Raw genomic sequence first — 17,095 nt, forward strand, 5'->3', positions numbered from 1 at the left:
TTTCATGAAAATGTATTTTAAGTTATTTATCCCTCTAAAAATAAAAATTTAAAGTTATTTTCTTTTTAAATAGAACTATAAAACAATAATGGAACATTATACAGAGCAATGTACAGAAAGGTGGATTCTTGTGAAATCAGGCAATACTAAGTTGCACTCGTGGGATATTAAACATGAATTTCAAAATTAGCAAGCTTAGTTCCTTATTCTATGCAGATAACATTTAATCTCTTGAATAAATATGATTAAAAAGCTTTTAGTCAAATTAAATAATTGTTATGACAAATTTGGTATAAAAATCCTTAATAAAAATATTAAAACCTACAAAAACAGGAAAATAGAAAACATAAACTACATTCTCAATAATTCAACCATAAAATAAGTAGCATATTTCAGTTGTTTAAGCACAATTTTTAGTGGAGATAACAAATTAAATACAAAAAGATAAGAGAATAACCAAAACGTGGGAGATTTCTTTCAGTGAACATTATCTAACATATTGAACCTTAAAAAAACTCATTTATACTCCTTGCATTCATAATGCATTCCATGTTATCCTACTACAGCATGTTCCTGCTGTAGTAGGAATACATGCTCCTCCACCACTCTTCATGTAAAAAAATTATGCTTCACCACACCTTCCAGGGATGGCCCCTTCTCTCTCCTCTCATTCCACATATCCTTTGTGTTAATTCTGTAAAATCCCATCACCTTAAACATTTCTAACATCTTTCCATTTATCCACTCAACTCTGCAATTTACATTTGACAAAATCTAGGCAAAGTAGTCCATGTGTGGTCTGACCTGTTGTCTTATACATTAACACGGTCATTCTATTCGTCAGTATGCTCCTTATCATTCTAACAATAATGAGCTGTGTAGCTTTCACCTCATGAAGCAGAGTTCTTCCAACACAGTACTGTGTACTATATTGGTGGATATCCTAATACCTTATACACTTTTGTATTGCAAAAGTGCAATACCTTGCACTATTAACATTAAAATGGCAACTCCCACTTGTTCATCCAGATGTAGTCTTCCTGAAGGAGGATGACATCAGCATCACTTCTTATAATTCTTTCCAGCTTTGCCTCATCAGCAGACAATTAATATCCAGATAAACAGTAGGTGGAGCCACAGAATAGAACCATGTAGTATACTGCTTGTTACTATTACTTTCTTGGGCCCCTACTCTCCTTCCATGAACAACTTTCTGGTATTGTTCAGAAAGTTAGTCTCCTCTCCATCACATCAACCAGTTATTCATCTCCAGCTTTTACAACCTTGTTATGTGGTAGCAGCAGTCTATCAAGTGATTTTGCAACATCAAAGAATGCTATTGTTTAGAACACATTATTATATTGTACCCTTAATATCTGTAACAGATATGAAATATTAGTCATTAAACTTTAATTCTTAGCTGCCTTCATTTCACTAAACCAAAAACCAGCACTTAAGTGTTAATTATATAGTGGCAGCTTACTAAATGAAGAAAGAAAGAAACAAATTTCCCAACACACAAAATTGTGTTCAATTATAAATTGTGGGTCTGAAAGTTTGAACCACAGGTATGGCTGTTCTTTGAAAAAATCAGGGAAGTGGACCATTCTGATTGGCATTAGTGGCAGAATGATATAAAAATGACCTTTTAGAAAGAAACTTGGCATTGTTAACATTCAGTAATATGTGGAAAGAGTTGATATTAGGTAGTATAGTCACTTGTAACAATGATAGAAGAGTTAGCAAAACAGGCGGTTGTGGCAGGAAGAAGACTCCAGAATAACAACAAAATGTTAGTTATGTTATTGATGATAATCTGTAAATTTGCAAATCAATTGTAAAAAAAATTCTTGCGAAGAAGGTATAATATGTAAACTTTATGTGAACTGTCATTAGTATCCTTGAATCAAAAGTATATGTTGGGAAATGATAGCCATGATACTAATAAATGCTTCAGTTTAATATTATAAGGAATGTTGGATGGTTGACAGACAGATATCAAAAAGTGGTATACATTGGGTGTGAATCTGCCAGATTTAAGGTAACCAGTGGCGTACCTCAGGATTCAGTCCTTGGGCCATTATTGTTCAATCTATACATTAATGACATCAAGCAGGGTCTATCATCAGATTTGCAATTGTTTGCTGATGATGTGAAGATAAGCAGGGCAATCAGGGATGCTACTGATATTCAGCAATTACAAAATGATTTGAATAGACTGGAAATCTGGGCAAACGAAAATAACTGTCAGTTTAATGTTAGTAAGTGTAAAGTTATGCACTTTGGCGTGATTAGAGTTCCGGCGGCATATTATATTAGCAGAATTATGCTACAAGAAACTGAACAGGCAAGGGATCTTGGTGTATTGGTGGATAAGAATTTAAAGTTCAAAGGTCACATAGCAAAAGTTGCAAATACAACTCAGAGAATAATTGCTATGTTGAAGCGAACCTTGACATGTAAGGATAAGGAAGTAATTTTGCCTCTTTATAAGGCTTTATTAAGACTACACTTGGATTACTGTGTGCAGGTTTAGTCTCCCAGGTTCCAAGGGGATAAAGAAGCTGTGGAAAGGGTGCAAAGAAGAGTTACAAAGTTTATATCCTGATTATGGGATTTAGATTATGAGGACAGATTGTGAGTATGTGGATTAAAGACTCTGGTTAACAGGAGAAAGAGGGGTGATATGATAGAGGTCTATAAACTTTTGAATGGATGTTATAGCATTTCAACTGATGAAATTTTTCGTTATATGGAAGGTGGGGATAGAACCCGGGGGCATCCATGGAAGTTAAATTTATTTGCAGTCAAGAAAGGGGTAAGAGCTAGGTTTTTCTCCTAGAGAGCAGTGAGTGAGTGGAATAATTTGCCCTTACTGATAGTGAGTGCATCTAGTGTGAATGAATTCAAGGGTAGGTATGATAGTTGGGTTGGGTAATTTACAGCCTTCCTCGATGAGTCCTCGACTCCCTGGAGGTCTCAGATAATAAAAATAATAATATATTTTTATATAAGCCTGTTGTTGGTGTTATTAACATCTGACCTCCATGGAGACAAAGGACTCATCTTGGGAAAATCTATACTCTGTTGAAAGTTTTTTTTTAACTTGCTTTTACTATAAATTGAAGATTATATACAAGTAACCCAGTGGCCTTTATTCAAGTGTATGCAGACAAAATGTGGATGTGAAGTTTCTTCATGACTGGGCTGCTTGTATATAGCAGCTGATGACTTCACATCAATTGCCTTAGTATCCCATAATGCAATGCACATATCCTTATGGACATTTCCCATAATGCTATGCATTATGGGAAAGGTCACTAACCAGACTGGTTTTGACCCAGTCTGGGTAGTGACCTAATAATACTCTGGGTTAGAGATATAGATGTTGATTTCTCTTAGTTAGACTATAAATTAAAGATGCCAAGAAACTGTATTCTTGGTTTAATCCTTTATCCAAGTGTATGCAAACAAAGTTTGCTCACGAAGTCACTTCACAACTGGGCTACTTGTATATAGCAAATAATGACTTCACATCAATTGCCTTAGTATCCTGATAATGCAATGCACATATCCTTACAGACATGTATAATGATATGCATTATACATTCACAGCTTCTGCACTCATCACACTTTCAGGTAATGCATTCCACTCACCAGTCATTTTCCATTCAAAGAGCCTGCTTCTCACTCCCTTGTTCACACCCTCCTTATAAAGGGATAGTCTCTAGTTCTACCCTTGCTTCCTTCTACTGTATGAAAAATCTTCTCCACATTAATCTGTTAACGAACTTATGACTCAATCACATCCTTTCTTCTATTCACAAAACTAAGTTAAATTTCTTGAATCTCTCCTCCTATCTGACATTCTATAGATCCGAAACTAACTTAGTAAATTTTCTCTAGACCCTTTCAAATATATCCTCATCTCCCTGAAAACAACCTATGCACAATAGCTGATATGTGACATGATCAAAGCATCAGACAAGGGAACCATAATCTCTTTGTTTCTTCATGTCAATGCCCTCATAATTTCCATAATCCATTATGTTGTTCTTACAGTTTTAGTAATGTAACCTCCTAAACTTCAAATTTTTGTCCACCATCACTCCTGATATCTCATCTCCTCCTCCTTTAAAATTTCTCCATTAATTGTATACTCTACATCCCAACCTTGCCTACCACATTTCAAGATCTTGCAGCATTAAACCAATAGCACTGTTCATTTGCCCACTTACATAGTCTATGGAGATCCTCTTGCAAGTCCACAACACGTGCTCTGCTTCTTATAGCTTTTCCCAACTTTGCATCATTGCCAAATAACTGCACATTCCAGTTAAGCCAGTCCCAACATCATTAATGTACAAGTTAAACAATAATGGTTGACTAGCTGTCAACAATTCATTACTACTCAACTCTCCAACTCACTAGTCTGTTGTCTTATCCCATCTGTTTCGATTTAGCTACCATCATGTCACATGGCAGTCTATCAAAGGGCTTTGTAAAACACAAGTATACTACTGTATATGCATCTACTTTATCGAGTGAATTTGTACCTTATTGTAATATGTAACCAGATTGCTGAAACTTGACCTCCCCATGGCAGTATGTTGACCAACAGAATACTGCTTTTATCAACCCACTTCTGAATCCTAGTCCTCATTAACTTCTCCAACACTTTAACAACCCCAGACACACAGATTGACCTATAATTCTTAGTCTCTTCCTTATCTCTCTCTGTGCGAAGTGGAAAGTTTTCCCCAATTACAAGACTCATCTTAAACAAGTGTGCCAAAGGTGTCATTAATTCCATAGAGCAATCCCTCAAGACATGTGGTGATATACTGTTAAGTCCTATTGCCTTATTAGCACCAGATTTACTTAATGCCTCATATACTTCCTGCTCATTCACCATCCGTCTTTCCTCCATCATCCCTTCTTCACTCTAGCCATTCCTCATGGTGCCTTCATGATGACGAAATATACTGATAAACTACTTGTTGAATACTTCAAGTACATCCTCCATAATGGTTACCAATCTGCCAGTATCATCCTCCCATAGTCCTTTTTTTCTTCTACTTGCCACATATCGAAAGAACTCATCTGGATTTTTCTTATCTTGATTGGCTAATTTGTTCTCATACTGCACTTTTTCAGTCTTTACCAACTGAGTGACCTTTTTGACATGCTCTTTATACTGTTCATGCAGCTGATCATTACCAACATTCATCTTGTTTTGTCTTCACTGTGCTGCCGTTATTTCAGATTTCCTGCTTAATCTTTTCATTCATCCATTTTACTCGTGTGTTGTTTAGCCATATCACTTTTGGAATACACTCAGACATTGCTGCGGTTAAATTGCGCTTGATCGATGCCCATGAAATTTCAATCTCCTTCCTACTCAGCTCCTCTTTCCATTCTATAGCTCTCAGTTGTGTCCTAAGCTTTCCATAATCACCAGCCCTGTAGTTCCAGATATATCCATTCTTTATAAAAGTTCTTATAAGACATGCTGGATTTGTAATAATAATTTGTTTTTCTGAGTTTTTATGTCATGAGTGCTATGTTTATCAGATTTTTTTTTTCTCCTCTACGGAATAAAAGATGGTGTGTGTGTGTGTGTGTGTGTGTGTGTGTGTGTGTGCGCACGTGCGCTTTTATTTGCTTGTAAACAATTCTTTCATTACTTGTTTATTACTAGTATTATTTGATCAAATCAGTAATTTAGGAAAGATGCTAGAGTTGCTTTTCTGGTTGTTTAGAAGTCCAGATATATTTGTTTGTGTTCTTTGGAACAACCTTCTTTATTGTGTTCCCCTTCCTCCCATTACTAGAAATTCTTTGTAAACAATTCTTTCATTACTTGTTAATTACTAGTATTATTTGATCAAATCAGTAATTTAGGAAAGATGCTAGAGCTGCTTTTCTGGTTGTTTAGAAGTAGAGATATATTTGTTTGTGTTCTTTGGAACAACCTTCTTTATTGTGTTCTCCTTCCTCCCATTACTAGAAATGGTACTAAGCATGTTTACATAAAATTAAGCATTTTTAGGATCACCATTATATTACTACTTTTTTTGAAGTTGGTTAAAATAAATAGTTGCACATCAACTTCAGTGGACAATCTGGTTAATAATGACCACTTTTTTCATAAATTCTGTCTATATGTTTTACTTTAAACTTGGAAAAAATACAAACGTTTGTTGCTTGTATTTTTTCATTCTTGTTCTCATTCTTGACTTTCATTCTGCCTACCTGTGTTCTTTGACACAGCTTTCATTACCTGTTTTTTTTCCATTGATTACTGTCTCCAGTTGTTCAGGAAACAGATCATTATCTTTATTGTGAATCCTGTCCACAAAAAAATAATAAAATTTAAAAAAAAAAAAAAAAAAAAAAGATCGTTAACCTGTTGTACACTACAAGTATTGTAAGTGAATTAATGGCAAAATAATCCAGAAGTCTTTATCTAGAGGCCAAACATAAAACTTAATGAACAACATACACTTTGGTAGTTATTTTTAGCAGTTCTTCATAATATCAGCAACATTAAGCAAGAAAAGAAAATACTTCATCATCATCAAATTCCTGACATGTACCCTCAAGGGGTGTTCAGGATATGATAGTATTACATGAAAAATTTACATCATTACTAACTTCTTATCTACAATTTATCTCCAAATCAGTCTGTTACTTGTCAAGACTCCAACATTATCAGATCTTATATTTCTATCATCTAAGGCACTTTGTGCCATATCAATCCACCTATATCTTGGTCTTCCTCTGTGTCGTTTTCCTGCCAACCTGGCAGAGAACACTTGTATTGCTAATCTTTCCTCGCCCATTCTGTTTAAGTGACCATACCACCTGAGATTAACTCTGCTAACGCATTCCTGGATGCTGACAATGTCAAGTTCTTTCCTAATATTCTCATTTTTAATATGATATTGCCATTGATGCTATCTGTTCACACCTCTAATCTTTCTCAGGACTCTCATATCTGCAGTCTCTAGTCTTTGGTCAAGTGTTTTTCTTCTGACTCAGCTCTCAGATCCATAAGATAAAACTGGTTTGAACACTATCTTGTATACAGCTAATTTAGTGTTCCGACTAATTTCTCTCTTATTCCATATGAATTTATTCAATTGACTTCCTACCATACCAGCTTTGTTGATTCTGTTATCTATTTCCATATTTAATTTACCATCTTCACTAAAAAATTGTGCCTAAGTAGCTGAAATGTTTTACTTGTTCCACAGGTTCCCAGTTCACAACACAATTGACATTTTCAACAATTCTACCTATTTTCATTGTCTTTGTCTTTTTAATGCTGACCTTCATACCATATCTATTACAACAGTTATTCAATTTAGTCAGGGAATCTTGCAAACTTGTAGCAGATTTATTTAGAAGTATAACATTGTCCGCATAAAGCAAAGAGCTGACATTAACATCTCCAATTCTGATACATGTTTAATTTTAGTCTACAGTTCACATCTGAGAGAGCTGCTCTACTTTTATTCGCTTTAAAAACTTTCTTACATGTTATTCTTTCAATATGAAATTAAATTTTATCCTGCTCAAGACTAAATGGTGATCACTTCCAATTTTCTCCCTGGTGTTCTGCACCAGGGAGAAAACATCACTATCAACAATAACATAGTCAATGAGACTTTTCTTATTCCTTGCTTATTCTTTCCATGTGAATTTGTGCATATTTTTATGTCGGAACATGGTATTAGTAATAACCAGTCCATATCCTGAGCAGAAATCTAACAGATATTTGCCATTATTATTAGCTTTGCTTTTTTCTCCAAATTTTCCCAAAATATTTTTGTATGTCTGACAGTCATTTCATACTCTGCTATTTAGATCCCCAACAAGGACCAACTTTTCCTTTTTCATTGTGTCAGTTGCTTTTTCTAAAGCATCAAAAAATTTCTCCACTTCTACCTTAGTAGAACCTTCTGTAGGACCATAGGCACAAATGAGTCTCATTGTCCAATTCCCCATTCTGATATTAGCCCACATTACTCTACTTGAGACTGCCTGCCATTCAAGAAGATGAGCCTGTTGAATACTATGGCTACTCCTTCTTTTTCTTGATTGTCATTCCTGAATATAACATTTTGTATTTATTGCTCAGAAAGATCTCACCAGTTTTTGTCTTTTTTTATTTCAGTCACCCCTGTTATGTCAATCTGGTACTTATCTTATTCCTCAGCTAGCTCCATTTCTTTGCCATTCAGGCTTCTTATATTGATAGTACTGATCTTTACCTCTGGTGATGTTGAGTTGGAGTGTGCTTTCAGATTTGTTCCAGACTGATTTTTTGCAATTCGCCCTGGTTCCCTGGTGAAAACAACAACAGGAGTCTTGTTTAACCTGGCGATGCCCCCCCAGCCGGCATGAAATTTTGTCATGTTGTACCATAATTTTATATATTGGTTTAAGCCAATAAGAATACAATTTGGTCAGCTAAATCCCAAATTGCCAGCCCATCCTCATTTGTTCGGTATCCAGGTAGATACCCAACAGGGTGCAGCATGAGAAGGTGAGGATTGGACATTAGGTCAGAAGCCCTTGTCGGTTCTCCGCATTCCTTTAAAGGCTATGTGGAGGTCTCCTCTCAGTTATACAGCTTTGTCCCTTAAGCACCCCTTAAGAAAATACTTCAAGTTACTAATATTTCATGAAATTCACAATGACATCTTCAGAGGAGAAATTAGCCATTGTAAAAGACACTGCACTCAACTGGTTGTTAGAGAAATATTTCAAATTGCAACTGTAACAGAACTGGTATACTATATGGCACTGTTTATTTATTATTTAAAAAATCGTTATTAGAGATTATTAATGTCATTAGAGAAATATTTCAAATTGCAACTATTACAGAACTGGTATACTATATGGCACTGTTTATTTATTATTTAAAAATTCCTGTCAGCTGTACCAATGTTATTATATCATCATTATTCCAATTGTTGCAGTATCTTTTAACTCTATTTCTTTTAGAATCCAGAAAATTATTTACTGCAGTACCAAATAAAAAATATATAATGAAACTAAAACATTATATTGGAAGTTTTTTTTTTTCACTTGGTTAGTCTATAATAAATTTAGTTTAATCCTTTATCCAAATGTAAGCAAACAAAGTTTGTTCCTGAAGTATCTTCAGGACTAAGGCAACTCATGGTAAAGGTGGACCAAGCTCTCATCACTCCTTGTTTTAGTATCTCCCATAATGCAAAGCACATTGCCTTGTGGACATGTATAATAGCATTATCATACACTTGTTTGTAGTGATGGTCCCAGGGATGGTACTGGCACTTTTCATTCTCCCTCTTTTATTTCCTGTATTCTTTGCTCTACTTCTCTTGTGTCTTTTTTTACTATCCTTTCTTCCAGACCACTATCACTGGGATCCAACACACTGCCACTGTTTGCCATGTTAGTGCAACCCATCTTCTTCTTTCGCTATACCTTATCTCGTGTTAAATGGGGTCGGCGTTTCATCTTTAATCTTCTTCTTCCAGATTCTCTGGTCTAGGGCATCTTCCTGACTCCATCCCTAAGATCCTTTGACATCTTATCCCTCCATCTGAGTTTGGGCCTGCCTCTTTTCCTCCTTCCCTCCACCTCTATATGCTCCACTTGTTTACCAACATACTCCTCGCATCTTCTCTCTACATGACCGAACCACCTCAGCCTGCTTTCTTGTACCTTCTTACCGATCAGTCCCATCTTGATCGTCCCTCTGATGTAGTCATTCCTTATCCTGTCCTTCTTTGTCACACCACTCATCCATCTCAACATCCGCATCCCCTCCTGTGCCTTTGTTATAGGCCACGTCTCTGCACCATGGAGCATTGCTGGCCTCACCACCATCTTATACAGCTTTCCTTTCATCTTACAACTCACTCTCTTGTCACACAGGACCCCACTCATCTTCCTCCAGCTCATCCAGCCGCATGTTATTTGGTACTGTATTTCCTCATCCAGGTCACCATTCCTCTCGACGACTGACCCGAGGTACTTGAATTTCTTCCCTGAAGTTAGCCTTTCACCCTGGAGTCGTATGATCATATCCTCGTCACTCCCCGTTGATATATATTCGGTCTTTACCCAGTTAATTTTCATGCCGCTCTCCTCCAGTACCTTTCTCCACTCTTCTAGGGTCTTTTCAAGATGATTCGCAGAGAACAATATCATCGGCAAACATCATGCTCCATGGCGCCTCCTTCTTGACGTCCTCCACTAGTACATCCATTACCAGATCAAAGAGGTAGGGGCTCAGAGCTGATCCCTGATGGAGCCCTACGGCAATGGGGAACTCCTCTGTCATGCCAACACTAGACCTGATCTGAGTTTTCGCTCCCTCATACATCTCCTTCACTAACCTTGCGTACTTTTCTGACACCCCCCCTTTCTTCCTCATACACCTCCATACCTCCTGTCTGGCCACTCTGTTGTATGTTTTCCAGGTCTATAAACATCATATGTAGCTCTGCCTGCATCTCCCTATATTTCTCCATCAATCGCCTTAGCACAAATATTGTATCCGTTGCCCTCTTCCTGGCATAAATCCAAACAGCTCCTCACCAATTTTTGTTTCCTGCCATATCCTTTCTTCAATTACTCTTTCCCATATCTTCAATGTGTGTGACATCAGCTTGATCTCTCTATAGTTTCCACAATCTTGAACATCTCCTTTTCCCTTGTAGATTGGGACGAGAATGCTTTTCCTCCATTCCTCTGGTATATTTTCCTGTTGGGCTATTTTCCTCATCAGATCCCATAACATGTCTATGCCCTTGCTGTCCATTCTTCTCCACACTTCTCCAGGTATCTGGTCTGCCCCGACAGCCTTTCCATTCTTCGTTTTTCTCAGTGCCCAATACACTTCCTCTCTGTTTATGTCCTGCACAGATCCTTCGTTTGCCTCTCCATCCTCGCACCTATCTCTCTTGGATTCTCCTCATTTAGTAGATTACGAAAATATTCTTCCCATCTTCCTCTGATTTTGTCCTCCTCTTGTAGTACTACTCCTGTGGCGTCCTTTGTCTGCTTAACTGATGTTATGTCTTTCGAGGCCTTATGTGAAGCTAAGTTGTTGAGATTAGCTTTCGCTATTCTGAACAACTTAGCTTCACCACCATTTCTCTCCAGTACTTCATAAACCTCTTCAACTGCCCTTGCCACAGCTCTCTTTGCACTTTTCTTCGCTAATCTATATGCCTCCTTGTCGGCTCTGGTTCCAGTCATGTCCCATTTTTTCTTTGCCTCTTTCTTTTCCCTGATCTCCAACTGTATCTCCTCATTCCACTACCATGCCTGTTTATCCTCGGGCGGCCCCTTTCCTGATGTTATACCGAGCACCTCTTCTCCAATTTTCCTAATATTTCGACTGTTTACATCCCACCATTCTTCCACATCCTCTGGTAACTTCATTCCTTCCAATACCTTTTCTTTAAACTCATTCCTTGGACCTTCCTTTTTCAATTTCCACCACTTTATTTTCCTATCTTTCTGCCACTTCTGTCTATTCTTCTTTTCCCCTTTTATATCACAGTCTACCACAACCAATCTATGCTGTGCCGCTACACTTTCTCCATTAATCACTTTACAGTTTTTCACCTCCTTCAGATGTTTCCTTCTGCACATAATATAGTCAATCTGACTCATCCTATCCCCGCTCTTATCAGGTGTCTGACTCTCTTCTTAACGTGTTAGCTATAGTCAGGTCGAAGGCCAGCATGCTCTACGATTCTTTTACTTCTTCATTTCTTTCACCACTACTCCAACCCCCGTGCACCCTTTCTTCACCACTTCATCACCTTCCTACATGCCCATTCAGGTCTGGTCCGATGATCACTCTCTTGCCATCAGGGATTCCCATCACTACCAGGATGCCTCTTTCTCTTCCTCATCACAACCTACTTGTGGAGTGTATCCACACACTATCACAGCCATGCTTCCTCCAATTTCAAGCTTAACTCATAATCCGATCGTTCTTCTGGCACACCTCGCAGACTCCACCCTTCAGCTCCTTGTCGATGATGATTCCAACTCCGTTTCTTCCATTCTTATTCACCCCGCTGTAAAACAGTTTATATTCTTCCGCCAGCTCCTTTGCTTTATTGCCCTTCCACCTTGTCTCCTGCATGCACAAGATCTTCAGCTTCCTTCTTTTCATCATGTCTACTATCTCCCTACTCTTCTCATTCATTGTACCCACATTCAGTGACCTGATTCTTACTTTACACACTCTGTCTTTCTTTTGGACTCTCTTCTTTAGCCGAACCTGTCCTTGGTTCAGTAGCCCAAGCCCACTTCTCACAGTCCTCAGTCGATAGAACTGTGCGTTGCTTATGGGGGACGCCCTAGCCGCTGTCCTTTCTCTGTTATTCGATATTTCATCCCTGGTTTTGGCATGTTTCTTTATGGCTGGATGCCCTTCCTGACGCCAACCCTCCCCATTTATCTGGGCTTGGGACCGGCACCGAGGTGGGCTAATTAGCCCTACCCAGTGGCTGGGCTATGTTAGTGCAACCCATAGACATCCAAATAGGTAGTAATGCACATACTTATGTTTACATAATTTATGTATGAAGTTGTTTTGAAAGAGTTCAGTGAAATATTTGGATATTTTTTTTTTTTTTTTGGAAATATTGCTTTTTAATCCAAGTATCAATGAATCCAGAGATTTGGAGAACAGTACTTTGTTTTCATTGACCACAAATTTACCCGATGATTATCAGAATAATTCCATGAAGCACAATGTAGATTTAATTTACTTAATTCATTTCATCACTTGAGTTCCAAATCAGGGTGGGAAAAAAAATTAATTATAAATTCATAAAAGCAATATTATGCACTATAATAAATTTAGTTTAATCCTTTATCCAAGTGTGAGCAAACAAAGTTTGCGCCTGAAAGTATCTTCAGGACTTGGGTAGGTTGGTGCAAAACCAGGGCGACTCCTTGCAAAGGTGGAACAAGCTACTAACACTCCTATCTCAGTATCTCCCATAATGCAAAACACATCTCCTTGCGGATATGTATAATGTTATGCATTAAGGGAAGGGCCACTACCCAGTTTCGACCTTTATTGAGGTCTCTTCAGTGGGAGCCAGGCCCAAGTGAAGATACCAGGCTGAAGCATTAGCAAGGTCATCTCTACCTATAGGAGGTGCCAAATGGTGTGCCGCTTTTTTAATAAATTACTCTGGATTTAGAGAAAGATGTTGAAAGTTTATTTTTCACTTGGTTAGAATATAATAAATTTAGTTTAATCCTTGTTTGCTCACACTTGGATAAAGGATTGAACTAAATTTATTATATTCTAACCAAGTGAAAAATAACCTTTCAATATTATGCACATAAAGTAAATTTAACTACAGCTGTATTTAACCATAGGAAACTAATATCAAAAATAGTTTATTGTGAAAGACAGCAGTCTTTTGTTTTGGTAGTATTTTGCAGGTGTTCCGAAAACATCATTTTCATGAAATTTATGAGTAATTATCATTTAGGTATGTTTCCCAATTTTTTTCTTTTGTATCATTCACATCAGAATATCATCATTTTGCAATTTGCAGAGTGTAACTACTTAAATCCATTCAGTTGGTTCACTGATAACAGTATATCATCTTGGATGTTTCATTGCACAAAATCTTACATTTCTAATTAAAGCAATCTAATAATAATTATTATTATGTGCCATCCACACACCAGTTTAGGCCTGACTTTTACTGAGATTTGGTATTTGAAATCACTACAAATGTTTACTGAAACATTCTCGTTTTCATTTTAACTATTCTCAGACTGACAGAGGATCAGAATTATATATTGCAACAATTTTCTGACTGTGGAATTTGGGAAATGTACAAGGTTGTCTGTGCAATTCAGTTTTGGTTACAGTGGGTTCACTTTTATAGAAAAATTTTGGCAAAGTCATTCAGAAATAATATTCATAATTCCACTGTTTCTGGATGAAATTTAATGAAATGCTGTAGTCATGATTTCTATTAAAAATTTGTCAGTTTTAAGTTCAATCTGACCATTATTGTTCTGAACAAATTAAGTAAAATAAAATTTTATGTCAAGAGATGAATCACCATTTGCACTATGAACTAGCAGGTACGCTTACTGAATAATGTTATAAAATAGACTTAATAATTAAGTCTCATTAACTGCTTGCTTATGTTGTCTGCCCCTATTATTGTAATGCAATCTTGTAAATCACAAAATATAATGTTAACCACCTTTCAATATTTGGAAAGAAATTTACTCCATCGACAAATTATCAAAAATTATATGTGAATCTTTTTTCAATCAACTTTTGTGACAAATTGTCTCATTATTGTTTTTCAATGAATTGACATGTAATGGAACAAGCTATTTTTCCTACTGAAAACCTGAACCACTTAGTGAGTGGTTCAGGTTTTCAATAGGAAATAAAAAGTGTGTGTACACTTCTGCAAAATAAGGATGGGATAAACTCTTATCCAGATAGCAAGTATGGTTACAGAAATGCACCAACTATGTAATATGATATGGAAGGAAGGGAAAATGCCAGAGGAGCGGGTGAAATCAATATTAGTGACATTATACAAGAAAGGAAATAAGCTAGAATGTAAAAATTATAGAACAGTTACTTTGACAAGTCACCTTGGTAAGGTGATGATGATATTGACAGAAAGATTGAGAACACAACTGGGAGCATACTTTGCAGATGAGAAAGCAGGATTTAGGAAAGATAGATGTACAATTCAACAGATTTTGACAATGCAGTTAATAGCAAAGAAAGCTAGGAGAAAAAAACAAAAACATATATACTTGCTTTGTTGATTTTCAGAAGGCATTTGACAGCATCGACCAGAAAGTGACATTAGCCGTACTAGAATCCTATGGAATCGATAGAAAACTAATAGCTATATTAAAAGATGTGTATAAGAATGCAGTTGCAGCAGTTACGCCAGAAGAAGATACAATAGGTGTTCCGGGAAATGGTTTATTATTATTATTCATAACACCTCCAGGGAGTCCAAAAACTCGTCGAGGGAGGTTACCTACTCTACAGCTCTCTGTCTCCACCAACCGTAACTATCTGCATCATCTACACCAATGCCATCTACTGCTGACCACCACCACCACTAGTATTTTCACAAACAAACATCCATGCCCATGGCGGGATTCAAACTCGCAGCCTTTTGGCTGGAGAGCGGATACGCTAACCACTCGGCCAACCAGGCCAGTTTAGAACAAGCAGAGGTACTAGATAGGAGGATCCAAAATCACCAAGCATTTTCATTGCACATTTAGAAAGAGCAATGGATAAAATGAAGGAAGAGGCCAAAGGAATATCAGTATATGGGATGAGAATTAACAATCTGAGATTTGCAGATGACATTGTTATATTGAAGAAGATGAAAGAGAACTACAGAAAACACTGAAACTGTTAAGTGAGGAAGGGAAAAGATTTGGACTTGTTATGAACTTGGAAAAAAACAAAGACAGTGGTATTTGGTGAGAAGAAATGAAACAGAAGATACAAGTGGATGCAACTGATATAGAAACTTTACAACAATTCACATATTTGGGAAGTAAAATGACATACGACTTGGACTGTAAAAAAGAAATAAAAATCAGGACTGCAAAGAGAAGAACAAATCTGAAGGCCATGGATAACATCTGGAAAAGTAAAACGATCAGCCTGCAGACAAAATTAAGAGTACTAGAAACATGCATCTTTAGCAGTGTACTATGTGGATCTGAAACGTGGGTAATAAATAAGGAATCAAGAAAAAGATTTTTAGCATTTGAAAAAGCTTGTCACAGTTAGATTGTAAGAATAGGATGGGTACAGAAAATCACGAATGAAGAGCTCTTTTGTGAAAGATATAACCAAAGGAGAATTTAATGCAGAAAATTATACAGTGGAAGCTGCAATTATTTGGACATATCTGCAGAATGAGCGAGAATCGGAAGATAAAACATTCGTGTTTGATATCATGGATGGTGTAAATAGAAGAGGTAGATCATACAGAGAATGGATAGATGACATAAAGGACTGGTGTGGAATGGGATTACGGAAAGTGCGATACTATGCACTTGACAAAGAAAGGTGGAAGAAGGGAATTGAAAGAGGCATCGGAAACCAACAGACAGTGTGCCCAATGTTCATGATGATGATGAAATAGCAACACGAGCCAAGTTCTTGGGCTTAATTTTTGACAGAAAGCTCTCTTTCCACATATTTTGTCAACTAAGAGGTAAGCAAGAGAGCATTGTATGATCTTCTGAATGGGTACTGATTAATGTTCCTTGCTTTGTCTTTATTGTGCATTTATTTGGCCAAAACTTCATTGTAGTTTCAAATTTACTTTAAATTTCTGCAAGGAAGAGTACCCTATAATGGTTGGATCCTGTCCATCATCAAGCATATGAATAGCTACTAGTGCATTTCATGCATCGCCCAGTCAGAGCCTTTATGTCAAAGCAAATGAACATGCTCTCTTGCTTCTATAGAAACTCTTGTCACTTAATTATGCCCTAAAAATAAAGGCTCTGCATAAGCATCCATGAACTAGTATTCTTTCTCAGATTGGAAGTTCAACATTGCCCACAGCAGACTGTCATTTGCCCTTTGCTATGCAGTGTGACAGATTATAGACGCTGTTGACAAGAATGTTAATAACATTACTTGCACTGAACATGGTAATATTTCTCCATGGTAGGTTTGCACCCCGTCATACATTCCACCCCCCCCCCCCACACACACACACCTCACTGTACTAGTTAAAGAAGTAATGCACTCCATCATCGATCTACCTGCAGCTGTTTAATGCACACAGAGCAGACTAAATTTCTTACCTGTTTATATCAATGTTTAATGATTTTAAACTTCTGTTGGGTGTGCAGTTGTTTGTCCTGACCACATTGTCTGTTAGATTACATTTGAATGCAGTAATAACTATACATGCTTAGCAGCATGTTCACCTCTAGTGCTTTATGTTCTGCAATTATTCTATGAAATGATGACCATTAATTTCAGTGTTGAATTCATGCTGGATTCCCAGCTATATTGTAA

At 37.0% G+C, this 17,095-nt stretch overlaps 1 protein-coding gene across 2 annotated transcripts in view; it reads left to right on the forward strand.

Annotated features, from left to right (window-relative positions):
• Positions 1–17,095, forward strand: part of LOC150094725 (E3 SUMO-protein ligase NSE2-like) — a 114,078-nt gene that overhangs the window by 26,726 nt on the left and 70,257 nt on the right. The gene's annotated exons all lie outside the window — the stretch shown is intronic.

The sequence above is a fragment of the Typopeltis vanoorti genome, chromosome 21, assembly GCF_054136105.1.
Source record: "Typopeltis vanoorti isolate ZY-2024b chromosome 21, IOZ_Tvanoo_1.0, whole genome shotgun sequence".
NCBI classification, from domain to species: Eukaryota; Metazoa; Arthropoda; class Arachnida; order Uropygi; family Thelyphonidae; genus Typopeltis; species Typopeltis vanoorti.